The sequence below is a fragment of the Mesoplodon bidens genome, assembly GCF_964165515.1.
Source record: "Mesoplodon bidens genome assembly, chromosome: X".
NCBI lineage: Eukaryota > Metazoa > Chordata > Mammalia > Artiodactyla > Ziphiidae > Mesoplodon > Mesoplodon bidens.
The window spans coordinates 121,546,753-121,560,938 of NC_138163.1; the positions used below are offsets into that span (position 1 = coordinate 121,546,753).

Consider the following 14,186-nt stretch of genomic DNA (forward strand, 5'->3'; position numbering starts at 1 on the left):
CATGTACGTTTTCGAGTTAGAGTTTTCTCCGGATATATGCCCAGGAGTGGGATTGCTGGATCATCTGGTAGCTCTATTTTTAGTTTTTTAAGGAACCTCCATACTGTTCTCCATAGTGGCTGTACCAGTTTACATTCCCACCAACAGTGCAGGAGGGTTCCCTTTTCTCCACACCCTCTCCAGCATTTATTATTTGTAGATTTTTTGATGATGGACATTCTGACTGGTGTGAGGTGATACCTCATTGTAGTTTTAATTTGCATTTCTCTAATAATTAGTGATGTTGAGCATCTTTTCATGTGCTTTTTAACCATCTGTATGTCTTCTTTGGAGAAATGTCTATTTAGATCTTCAGACCTTTTTTTTTTTTTTTTTTGCAGTATGTGGGCCTCTCACTGTTGTGGCCTCTCCCGTTGCGGAGCACAGGCTCCGGACGCGCAGGCTCAGCGGCCATGGCTCACGGGCCCAGCAGCTCCACGGCATGTGGGATCTTCCCAGACCGGGGCACGAACCCGTGTCCCCTGCATCGGCAGGCGGACTCTCAACCACTGCGCCACCAGGGAAGCCCCTGACCATTTTTTGATTGGGTTATTTGTTTTTTTGATTTTGAGCTGCATGTGCTATTTGTATATTTTGGAGATTAATCCCTTGTCAGTTGCTTCATTTGCAAATATTTTCTCCCATTCTGAGGGTTGCCTTTTCCTTTTCTTTATGGTTTCCTTTGCTGTGCAAAAGCTTTGAAGTTTCATTAGGTTCCATCTGTTTATTTTTGTTTTTATTTTCATTACTCTAGGAGGTAGATCAAAAAAGATCTCGCTGCGATTTATGTCAGAGGGTGTTCTGCCCATGTTTTCCTCTGAGAGTTTTATAGTGTCTGGCCTTACATTTAGGTCTTTAATCCATTTTTAGTTTATTTTTGTTTATGGTGTTAGGGAGTGTTCTAATTTCATTCTTTTACATGTAGCTGTCCAGTTTTCCCAGCACCACTTATTGAAGAGGCTGTCTTTTCTCCATTATATATTCTTTCCTCCTTTGTCATAGATTAGGTTACCCTAGATGCGTTGGTTTACGTCTGGGCCTTCTGTCCTGTTCCACTGATCTATATTTCTGTTTTTGTGCTAGTACTGCACTGTTTTGATTACTGTAGCTTTGTAGTATAGTCTGAAGTCAGGAAGCCTGATTCCTCCAGCTTTGTTTTTCTTTCATAAGATTGCTTTGGCTATTCATGGTCTTTTGTGTTTCCATACAAATTGTAAAATTTTTTGTTCTCATTCTGTGAAAAATGCCACTGGTAATTTGATAGAGATTGCATTGAATCTGTAGATTGTTTTGGGTAGTATAGTCATTTTCACAATATCGATTCTTCCAATCCAAGAACATGGTATATCTCTCCATCTATTTGTATCGTCTTTTATTTTTTTATCAGTTATCTTATAGTTTTCTGAGTACAGGTCTCTTGCCTCCTTAGGTAGGTTAACTCCTTCCCCTTTTATACAGCTCTTAATCCAGTTAATTAAGTTAATGGAAAACAAATGCTCCATGTTCACTTGCCTCAGAATTTTCCACAGAATAAAGTGAACAAAGAGCCAAAGCAAAAAAATCTGAAACTGATTTAAAAGCATTTACAATCCATAAGTAAAGAAAACTTAACAAATGTGTTCTTCTCTCAGTTCTGAAGTACTCAATTCCAAAAACTTGGATCTCTGACATGAGTTCCTACGTGTCTAGATGAGAAAGCAGCCCAATATTTGCATGATCTTAACCTTGCAATAATAAAAGTTTCTTAACATACCATCATTCTCTCCTCCCTATGATCATCATAGTAGCGTGGGTTGCCCACATGCACACCCATCATACTTCTTTCTCTTGGGCTCAGTGTTATTTGGGTGCCATGTGACTGATTCTGGTAAGTAGAAAACGGGCAGATGTGATGTATCCCTCTCCAGGGCCTCACCATACATAACTCTCCATGAAAATTCTCCAAGATGGCTATAAAATAAAAGGAGCCTGGATCCCAGAGTTACGCTAGGAAGAGATCTTTCAAGGAGCGTCAGTTGCCCAACTGACACTGGGCTGTGAAATAACTGAGAAAGAAACCTTTTTCTAGAAAGTCACTTAGATTTTAGAGATTTTTTTTTTAACCAAAGCAGCATAACCTCACCTATTCTGATCATTACCATCATCAATAAATGTCATAGAATGCAATGTCAGAAACTGGATGACATTACTTTGAAGTTTTTTTTTTTTTCCTTTCTTTTTGATTGTATTTTCACAGGGGACCAGCAGTTTTTGTGAGGTTGGAAGAGAGTATGGGATAAAACTCTATAGAAAGAATAGCAACTACCATTAATTAAGCCCTTACTACTTACCTGGCAATGTGCCAAATAATTTATAAGGTATATTGATTGGGTTGCTCATAGCAACCCTGTAAAAGCCTATTTAGTCATTATCATCTATCTTTGAGGAACTCGAGGTCTATCTATGACAGGAAACTTTTTTTTTAATATTGGGAAATATATTTGTAATTATCGTTTATTGGAGATTTAATTATAGAATAAACCAGATATTTACATTATATATATATTTTAATTAAAAACATAAATCTCTCTTTTGTTAATTATAAGAGTGATCAACATTCATTTTGGAAAAGTCCTTGAAAATAGAGGACTATAAAAAAGAAAATAATTATGAGGTACAGTGGTACCACCCTGAGATAACTGCATAAGATTTGGTGCATTTTTCCATAGTATGACAGGAAACTTAATTAAAATTCTAGAGCAAGTGGCATGACTTGAACTCAGGCCCTTCTTTCTCCAAATTTCATGCTATGAACAATGGAGCTTGACACAACTTTAAAACTTCCAGGAACAAGTCAGTTTAGTACAAATTAATTCTAACTGGAGCCAGTGGTTGGAAAGATTCCAGTGCTTCCCTGCCGTGTTCTCCACATTTTTATAAATCTTACTCTGCCACAGGGAGTGGGCTTACTGAGGCAGTGTGAGATGGGAAGTACCCTCACTTTGGCTATTTGCCTGTGGATGCCTCATTATTCTCACTGCCAGGAAAGCAAACTCTAAAGAGAAAAGAGGGAGAAAAGTCTGAGAACAGGCTCTGTGATGTACATTAAATAGCTCTTGGAATCAATCAGTGTTGCCGGCAACCCAAAGATATGTTGAGTTGCTCGGTTCTGTGTGAATTTAAAAGCCCACCACCATTTTACAAGTGAGGATTTGAAATGCCAGAAAATAAGTGTCAAGGCATCATGGCTATTTAGGTATTCCAAATTGCATGTAGGGCTTGATGTGTGATTGTCACTTAATAGAATTTGCAAATGACACATTTATTAGACATTGATGAACCTCAAAAGATGGAGAGGTTCAGATATGCATCCTGAGATTCTGAAGCTCATCATTTGCACTTCTAAACATTTAAGGGTTTCTCTTTTTAGTTTAAAAGCCAAACTACTTTCATGATTCCATCTGAGTATAGAAATTTTTGTTTACAAAAACTTATTTTCATGAATCAAAGGAAGAGAAGCCTATATAGTCTGTATGGAAAACAAGGAGTCTTTAAGGACAATACAATACAGTGAAAAGAAGAAGCATAAAGAAGAGAGGTGAGGGCTTCCCTGGTGGCACAGTGGTTGAGGGTCCGCCTGCCGATGCAGGGGACACTGGTTCGTGCCCCAGTCCGGGAAGATCCCACATGCCGCAGAGTGGCTGTGCCCGTGAGCCATGGCCGCTGAGCCTGCACGTCTGGAGCCTGTGCTCCGCAACAGGAGAGGCCACAACAGTGAGAGACCCGTGTACCGCAAAAAAAAAAAAAAAAAAAAAAAGAAGAGAGGTGAAATGGAATAGGAAAGAGAACAGAAAAATGAGAAATAGAGGCAGAGGGAAAAAATACATCTAGAATTGGAGGAAGGCATAAAGAAAGAATATTTTTTAAAAGGCATGCTCAACTATTTACAGTTTCCATGCAGAAATACCATTAGGCTTAAGAACATTCTGCATTAAAGAGGGCTTAAGGACAGCCCTCTGTAAATGTTTTTCTTACTAGAAGGAAAGATAATGATTAATAATTCAAAACAACACGACATTGTAAATCAACTATACTTCAATTAAAAATTAAAAAAAATAATTCGAAACAAAACATTCATTTTGTACTTATTTAGGGGATGCATTTAGAGATACTGCCTCTTATACATACTCACAGAGATACATCTATTTTGTGCTCCCTCTCAGTTCTTGGCCACTGCAAGGGAATGGGTGTGTGTGGAGGAATCCACCCCCACTCACATTCCATAACAATACAGATAAACCACTTAAGAAGGATGGGATTAATATGGTTGCCTCATAATCCTCAGTAAGCTAGAAAGGCTTTCTTTTTGAAAAGCAGACGAGATAATATTCCTATGGTATCAGTATGATGGTCCCTGTCAGCGGAGGGAGAAGAGATTAAAAAAAGGAAGTCCCATTAATCTGAATTACTTTGTGACTGTAAATTCACAAGTACAGCCTGGAAAGTCTGGACAGCTACTGCACTGCTGCTCACACGGTGCTGATAAGCAATGCAGTTTATTTCCATCATCTCAGGATAACTGTCGGAGGGCCACCCGCAAGCCTGGGTGAATGAAGAAGGAAGGAGAGGCAGGAAGCCTCTGAGAATACCTCCGCTGATAGTCTGCCTTTACCACCATTTATTACCTCTGTCCTTATTCCCAGCACAGTTCCCCCATCCTCCTTACCCACCTTAGTGTACAAGTGCAAGAGTTACTAGTATAGCTGACTGAGAAAAAGGGATGATGTACTTAAAAGCAGTTGAGATGAATTCTAAAATCTGTCCATGGAGTTATGTCAAGTGTCTGGCTCAGCTCCAAGTACATCCTTGGTACACAAGATATTGGTTTTCTTCCTTTCTCATCACCCCTTTCTAATCTCCAATTTTCCAGGTTGGTTTATTTGGGGTTGGCATCTGGGAGTAGGTTGACTAGGTGTCTGTATGGTCTTTTGTCTCAACAAAGCAGGCTACAGACACCAGAAATTTGAGAACCATGATTCCGTGAAATGTGCAATAACTTATCAAAACCATTAGTCATTTGAGCCTCTGTTCTTCCTCTTACTCTTCAAAAGAATGAGAGGGAATAACTCTTCTCTTTTCTAACTCATTCCTAGTAAAAGGATTTTGTTACTGAGATATTTTATCTCATAAAGTTGTTGCCTTATATTTTCTCAAAATGAATTGACATTAATAGTAACAAAAACAAAAACAATGACTTTCATGCATTAAGAAATTACAGCCATTGGCCAGTAACTGAAGTAATTTTTCAAATATAATCTTATTTTAGACTTAGAACGACTTTCAAAGGGGTTATTATTATCCTTAACTCATGACTTTAAGATTATACTTAGATAAACTGAATAAGAACATTGGTAAATTATCAGGAAAATGTTTAATACATTCCCAAACCCTACTAGAACTTCCATTAATCTTTACTGAAAAGCGAGTTCAAGATTGCAGCGTTGCTTTAATAAGCATGAGCTAACCATAACACAGCTGAGCTGGAGAATGTAGATGACTCATTTTACCATCACCACCCCTCTTGCCTGCCTGTAGCTAACGCTATCAAGCACTTCCTTATGTTACCATTTAAACTCATCCAAATAAATTAATTGATGGAAAGATATTGGAGATTATGTAATTACTTCCTCTGGCTCTGGTGGTGTTGCCATCTGACTTCCAGGCAGCAGGACGAGATCTAAATCAAAGGCAAATAATTGTTCACAATTAGGAAATGAAATGCCTGGAGAACTCCATGGTATTTTAAACAAGCTGATGTACTTGCCATCGATCAACAGTTGAGGCTTTCTAGCATGTACTTGGCTTGAGTCCCAATGATGACAGTGCACTTAGCAACAAGTTCCCCTTCTACATCAGAGACAGTAATTCCCAAGGATGCACCCTTCAGTAAGATGTGAACTTTTGCAGGAATGTGTACATAAAAAGTATTATTGGTTCAAATTTGTGAGGAGTACTGGGTGGTTGGTTTCAGGTCATGCACTGACTTGTGATATTCATATAAAAGTTTACATAGATAATCTTTTAAGTTAATCGCCTTGGACATCCTGGGGACTGATCAAGTGTTTTCTCAATGGAAAACATGTCTAGCCTTCTCTCAGGGCATTTAAGCTGGTGGGTTTTGTGTTGCTTTGTTTTTGTTCCAAGGCAAAGAAGCTATTCTTTTTTAAGATATTTCTCAGGATCCTTGGTGATGACCTTAATGGCAGTGGATCCATTCATACCTACAATGACCACATCTAACCAATAAAAAGACTTCATTGCCTTTGAACATACTGAAAAAGATGCTATATTTTGAAAAGAGACAAGGGCAGAATAACGAGGGCAAAACATAAGCCTGAAAGAAGAAAATGTTTCTAAAGAAAATGACCTTAATAGTCTAACAGCTTAGATGGGTACAAAGGTTTTTATAAACACTATTAGTATTCATTTAGTATAGGTAGCAGACAGCAACAAGAATTGGAAAATAACTTGGAGGTGATCACGGAATGGACAGAGTGAGGCAAAAAAAATAAGCTTCTTGCTGAGCACAAATCTCAGTGTCACCAGAGAGCACAATTGGAATGTCCTCCTTTCCTGATTAGCAACCACCTAATCAAGGACACAGAGTGCCTGCCAGGACTATATACGTCATGCCGAAAAACAGAAGGGTTCAGGCCATGGTGTTTTCAATCTATTGTATATACCTGATTAGGAAAAATTTAAAAACTAATTATTGGGGATAAATTTAGGGGGATGAGGAGGGGGTAGTTCTTCTTAAATAAGGAGAAAGTCTTTTCAGAAGTTATTGCTAAAGAAATCCAAAGTCTCAACATTTATCTACAGGTAGCTCAGGTAGGAGGGCATAGGGATAAAGGAGGGAAAATCCCAAATACGTATATGTAAGTACAATTACAGATATAAATGGAATAGTTGTTCAAAGAAACACTCCTGTTTTTTGAATGTTAAAGACATGTTATTTTTTCTTTCCTAATGAATAATCATCTGTTTTTAAGGGGGTTCCAGAGGGAGAAAAAGAGGAAAATGGGTTGGTTTGGGTCAGTAGGGTCTGAAAACAGTGATGAAACACGCTTTTGGAAAGGGACTGGATTTGCCTTTTGAGTAGTGATGACATTACAAATAAAGCTTTGCTCTTACCACTCAAATGAGTATGAGAGAGGTCAGAATTAGAATGCTTTCTGAAATGCAGATCTGATGATGTTCGTCTCTGAAATAAAATGGGCTAATGTCCGAACTCCTTGAAAATCTACCTCAAAACTTGATTCTCAGGTCCCTCTCTCTTTTCCTGCATTTTGCCACATTTCCCTCCCCAAACCCTGCAAATGCACTCTAGGTTTCAGCTTCATAGAAGTTCAGTCTTTTCTAAGCACAGTGTGCTCTCCCATGCCTCTAAGCTTTGCACACAATGTTCCAGTGATTTTGAAACCCCTCTCCCTTCATCCATTTTCTATATGAAAGCTTCTACTACTCTTTAAAGCTTTGCCAAAACTTCCATATAAAAAGTTATTCACTCCCTGGAGGAATCAGGCTCCCTGACTTCAGACTATACTACAGAGGTACAGTAATCAAGACAGTATGGTACTGGCACAAAAACAGAAATATAGATCAATGGAACAGGATAGAAAGCCCATAGATAAACCCACGCACATGTGGCCACCTTATTTTTGATAAAGGAGGCAAGAATATACAATGGAGAGAAGACAGCCTCTTCAATAAGTGGTGCTGGGAAAACTGGACAGCTACATGTAAAAGAATGAAATTAGAACACTCGCTAACACAATACACAAAAATAAAGTGAAAATAGATTAAAGACCTAAATGTAAGGCCAGACACTATAAAACACTTAGAGGAAAACATAGGCAGAATACTCTATGACATACATCACAGCAAAACCCTTTTTGACCCACCTCTTAGAGAAATGGAAATAAAAACACAAATAAACAAATGGGACCTAATGATGAGTATTATGTTCATTGCTGCCTCCAACAGTGGACTTCTTGCTTCTCGAGGACAAGGATTTTGTCATTGATCTTTGGATCTCAAGGGCCCAGTAGGTGCCAGAGAAGGTAATATAGTACAGTAGCTAAGAGCAAAGATTCTGGAGTCAGAGGGTTGACTTCAAATCCTTTCCCTTCTACTCACTAATTGTGTGACCATCAGCAGGTCCCTTTGAATTTCAATTTTATCATCTACAATGGTTGTTATAATACTCATCTAAATATTATGATTGTCATAATATTTACCAGATAGAATTAGATAAAATCATGTATGTAAAATGCTTAGCACATTGCCAAGCACATAGTAGTACTTAGTAAATTGTAGCTATTTTTATTACTATAGTAAATATTTGAGGAAAGAAAGTTGTGCTATTGTATCTTCCTCAGGATGAAGAGGTAAAAAATATGAACCAGTGATAAAAAGAAAGCCACTGTTCTAGGCTCACTTCAATTGAAGTGAGAATATTGAATTTGAACAAAAAAAGGAATTATAAATCAAGACGTGTGAGACTAGAACCCAGACATTTAAAGCGTGCAGGAGAAAAGCACAAAAATAATGTTGTTACTTACTAATTAGATGAATTTTAAAACAACTTTCTTTGCATTACAAAAATGTATTAAAAGGGAATAGGAAGGAAAACAAAAATATGTATTGACAAGTATCTTATTGCAAATACAGATCATCTCAGTTAATCCTCTCTGAAAGGAGATATTATCCTCATTTTACAGATGGGGAAACAAGTTCAGAAAAGTTAAGTTACCCTCAAGTAACTTGCTTCAGGATGTCAGATAGAATCCCAACCCAAATCTATGAGCTATGTTTATTCATTCATTCATTCATTCACTCACTCAGTCATTCATTCATAGAAACAAATGTTTACTAAGTTCCTGTGTTATTCTAAGTCTTGAGGAGTGAATGGTGGTCAAAACAAACAAGGCCCCTGCCCCCAGGGAGCTTACATTTTAGTGGCAGGAGACATAAAATAAGCATAAAAAATAAATAAGATTAATACAATAAACAGTGATGACAGAGGTGCAAATACCTTAGATTGGATGGTCTTGAAAGGCCTTTCTAAGAAGTAGCACTTGGGCTGAAACCTGAATGAGGAGAAGGCACCAAGAACATTCCAGCAAAAGTAATAAATACTACGACTCCAAGGCAGAAATAAGCTTGTTTAGTTACAATATCAGACAGAAAATAAAAGATGGCAGAAAACCCATGGTCTTCCATTATGTTTCACCAAGAAGAAACAAGGATAAAGATGGTCAAGAAACCTAGAAAAGAGCTAGTGTTGTGCGCAGAAGAATGCATGAAGCAAGATATCAATGAAACAAGGCCACCTTTAGGTTGTGGTCCTCAGCCTTAAAGATGCAGAAACTACATTACGTAAAGGCCTTCAAGTAGAACATTTGGTGAGACTTGCTCACAGTGATAATACAATAAGGCTGGGGTCTAGAAACTGAAATTGCACTCTATTAGATTGCAGTGTGAACTATCACTTCCCAGTCCTTCCTCAGTAGATACTTGGCTGTGATCATAGAGCAAATGCATTTTCTCCTTATGGCCATATTACATAGGAAAGCAAATTACTTTTATCAGGCTTCTTTGTAAGGAATCAGAGCAAGGAGAGAAGAAGTGATTCAAAAATTTCCTACATCAGTCTCAGATGGCCCGTAACAGGGATATACCTGCCAGATGGGCAAGACTGTAGCATTTGCTTACCTAGGCACTCTCTGTTGTTCAGTGTTTGGAAAAGGTTGAATAGCACTAGCTTCTCACGCACTCCTTTTTCTCCTTGCATTCCCAGTGCCTGCCTAGCATACCCTGAGGCTCAGAGACAATCTCAATAATGCTTAAAATGAATTCATGAATGACCTCTTCAATTGATACCCTCTTTTCAAATATATTTCTTCTTTCCTTTGAAACAATCTTTTTCTGATCAAGAAACTATACTCTGTGCCTTAAAGTAACTTTGCATTTCTCTGTCCTAATCCTGTGTTTGTTTGTATATATGATGTTCAGGCTGAATTCTGAGCTAAGGAATTCACTTGTGGGGAGAAAACATAATAGAGAGTCTGGTAAGCATATGGCCCAGGCAAATAATCTACTATGCAAAATGAAGGAGAGACCATTCAGGGAGGATGTGTTGATTCTCAGAAGCTCTTTGGGTTTATTTATATATTCTTTAATCTTAACAAGCTGACCCTTTACATAGCTCCTGCTTCAGTTCCCATAAATTTCTCAAAATAACGGTGGTTTGGGGATGATCTTGGGCTTCAAAGGATTACAGAATGGTCTTTGTGTAGAGTTACTCATTACTTCCTCATTTCACTTTTCAACTTTCAAATATACTAAGGTCTGCATTCAACTAGCAAGAAATTTAGACTTTTGTCCAACCTGAAAAGATCATATAGTGTAAGTAGTAATTACTTTGCAGAAGAATGTTGTTTTGATTCCCCTATCAGATCTTAACCAACTACACGATGATAAAATACTCCAAGGGTAGAGGGCCAGCTGGAGCTCCCCCACCCCAAAACCCTTAAGTCCACTCTCTGATGGAGAAGCTATGCTTTCATCTTACATCTAGATGTAAGACATTTCAGGGAGTGTGATGCCTTTTGAGGTCATACTGTGGTCTTGGAAACACAACTGAATTGTGAATAAAACCATGTTGTTCAGACACTTTAACTCCTGAACTCTCTGTTTCTTAATGGTCACTCCATTTACTGATTTTTCTTAGAAGGCATATGGGTAGTTACTCATACCCAAAAGGGAAATTATTTAGGGCTTTGTATTTTCTCCTTTTATTCAAAATATTCATTTAAAAGATAGCAGACACGTGATAGCGAAAAATGCCCTGAGACAAACTTGTGTTTAATGTTATTTACTTATCTTTTGTAAGATTCCTCAGAGTACATTTCAGACTCCCCACAAGGATACAGCCAAAGTATAGATTATTTTAATCCCTGGAGATGAAATGCTGATTAGTGAGTTAAAGATTCTAAATTAGTAATGGGCTATTTGCATGTCTCTCTAATATCCAGCCAACCAAATACTACAAGATTTCTTGTGTCTTAAAGATTTATGCATTATTTCTATCATTTCTATCATCCTTTCTTTCCTCTTTTGCAAACCAAAGTTAATCGCCTGTGATTGGTTATCCTAATGAACTGAGAGTCTCAAATTCACTCACAATTACAGGTGATGTACGTAGTCTTATAGAGTATAAGAAACACTTGCTTGGTGCAAATAAATATCTTATATGTTTTGGTTATATGTTTAGGACTTCCTTCTGTGCTCTGCCGTTGCAACCGCCCTTGCTGTCATTCAGTCAAACATAGTCATAAAGCACCTATATGCTAGTGTGTTGTCTTTTGTAACATTCCTCAGAGTAAATGCACCTTGTTGTATGCTAGGCACTAGAGCCAGAAAGATGAGAAAACAGGTTTGCCATCCTCAAGGAGCTACCTGTACAGTGAGAAAGACAGACATGCAAACAATTATAACAAAGTATTAACTGGTAGTAAAATGAAATTAGATATAAGGTCCTATGAGCACATGGAAGAGTACTAAAGAAAGGTCTAAAAGAGAAATGATGTGCTAAATTTGTTTCATGCCTGTAATATAACAATAACAACAATAGCTGCAATTCATCGAGTACTTAATACATTTCAGACACAGTGCTAAGCACCTAATATGATTTATTTTGTTTAATTATTTTAATGACCCAAGAGACAGATATTATCATTTCCTCCATTTACATATGAGAAAACTTGAGCATGGAGAATTTAGATAAGGTTCTCACTGTCACACAGCTAATCAGTGAAGCCAAGGCTTGGGTCAAAAAAATCTGTCCATTGTCGAGGTGTTGTTTCTTTCATAATTTTTTTAACTTTTAAAATTTGTTTTGAAATCATTTCACTCTTTTTTTTGGGGGGGGCAGGAGTTTATTAATTAATTTATTTATTTTTGCTGTGTTGCGTCTTCGTTTCTGTGTGAGGGCTTTCTCTAGTTGTGGCAAGCGGGGGCCACTCTTCATCGCGGTGCACGGGCCTCTCACTATCGCGGCCTCTCTTGTGTGGAGCACAGGCTCCAGACGCGCAGGCTCGGTAGTTGTGGCTCACGGGCCTAGTTGCTCCGCGGCACGTGGGATCCTCCCAGACCGGGGCTCGAACCCGTGTCCCCTGCATTAGCAGGCAGATTCTCCACCACTGCGCCACCAGGGAAGCCCCATTTCACTCTTAAAGAAACATCGGAAGAGTAGTACAAAGAATTCCCATATATACTTATCTAGGTTCCCCATTTGGTAATATTTTATCATATTTTCTTTATCATTCTCTTCCCCCTCTCAACAGATAAATTGATTGATTGATAATTTTTCCTCTGCATCAATTGAGAGTAAGTTTCAGGCATGATGCCCCATTATGTCTGCTATAGACTGAATGTTTGTGTCCCCCCAAAATTCATATGTTAAATGTTAAGCCCCAGTGTGATGGTATTAGGAGGTGGGGCTTTGGGAGGTGATTAGGTCATGAGGATGAGGTCCTCATTAATGAGATTAGTGCCTTTATGGAAAAGATCCCAAAGAGCTCTGTGCCCCCTTCTTCCAGATGACGATACAGCAAGAAGATAACTGTCTATAAACCAGGGAGCTGGCTGTCACCAGACACCAAATTGGCTGATGCCTTGATCTTGGACTTCCCAGCCTCCAGAACGGTGAGAAATAAATCTCTTTAGTTATAATATTTTTATTATAGTAGCCTGAACTTACTAAGACAATTTCTAAATACTTTAGGGTTTATTTCCAAAATGACAAAGACACTCTCCTATATAATCACATTATGACCACCAAAATCAGGAAACTAACATTGATACAATACTACCATCTAATCAATAGACATTATTAAAATTATGCTAATTGTCCCAATAATGTGCTTCACACTAAAAATATATATTTTTTTCTTCTGTTCTAAGGGCCAATCCAGAATCATGTGTTTCATTTAGTTGTCATGTCTCTGGTCTCCTTGAATCTGGAATAGTTCCTCTCAGCCTTTCTTTGCCTTTCATGACTGACATTTTTGAAGAACACAGGCCAGTCATTTTGAGGACTGTCTTTCAGTTTGACTTTTTCTGCTATTTCCTCATGATTAGATTCAGGTTGTGCATTTGGGGCTGCAATACCACAGAAGGGATGTTGGTTCCTTCTCAGTACATTGTATCAGGGGGCCATGATGTCAGATTGTTTTATTACTAGTGATGTTAACTTTGATTACTTGGTGAAGGTGGTATCCACCAGGTTTCTCCACTATAAAGTTACTACTTCTCCTTTTATAATTAATAAGTATTTTATGGGAATATATAAATATTTTGTTCCTCAATAAATATTCACCCACTAGTTTTAGCATGATGATTCTTGCCCGAGTTAATTATTACTATTATGGTTACCAATTGGTAATTTTCTAATTCCATCACTTTGTCTATGTTCATTAGTTGGCATTCTACTGTAATGAAGAGCTTTCCCTTCTCCCATTTTTATTTTTATATTTATTTTATTATTTACATTTGCATGGGGTCATACAATTATCAGCGAGTTATTTGTTACTATCATAATTTACTTTGCCACTCCAGTTTTCCCAGATTTAGTCCCAGGTATCCCCTTCATGCTTGTTCCTGTGTTCTGTGAATAGATCTTGATCACTCTTTGAGCATTTACTTTCTGGCACCACAAAATATTCCAGATCCACCCTTATACTTTCCCTGCCCCAGCCATGGAATCATCCATTTTTCTGAGGTAGCCTCTTGTTCTTAACTTCTCTTTCTGGCCATTCACCAGGTCTTATTTTTGTGCGTATATGCAGATGAATAATACAGGTAGTTTAATATCTAGAAATCTCTATTAAGCAGCCATTTTCACAACTACTACATTGAAAATTAAAACTGGCTAACCTAGCTTGAAGTCACTATATAAGTTCCTAAAATGCCTTCTAAATCCCACCAAAAGGGTGACTTGGGCCCTAGGAAGATAAAAGAAAAAATGATAAAAAGGAGAGCAAGAAAAGGAAAAGAAAGAAAAAAAAAACAAACAAGAAAAATCATAGAAACAGATTTTTTCT

General features: G+C 37.8%; 1 long non-coding RNA gene across 1 annotated transcript in view; it reads left to right on the forward strand.

The window, feature by feature from the left end:
• The window catches only part of LOC308608557, a 165,925-nt gene that overhangs the window by 84,502 nt on the left and 67,237 nt on the right, over positions 1–14,186 (forward strand). Inside the window, exon 2 of the long non-coding RNA XR_014014193.1 lies at positions 12,684–12,789. This is a non-coding gene — a long non-coding RNA (uncharacterized lncRNA). The remainder of the gene's footprint in view (positions 1–12,683; positions 12,790–14,186) is intronic.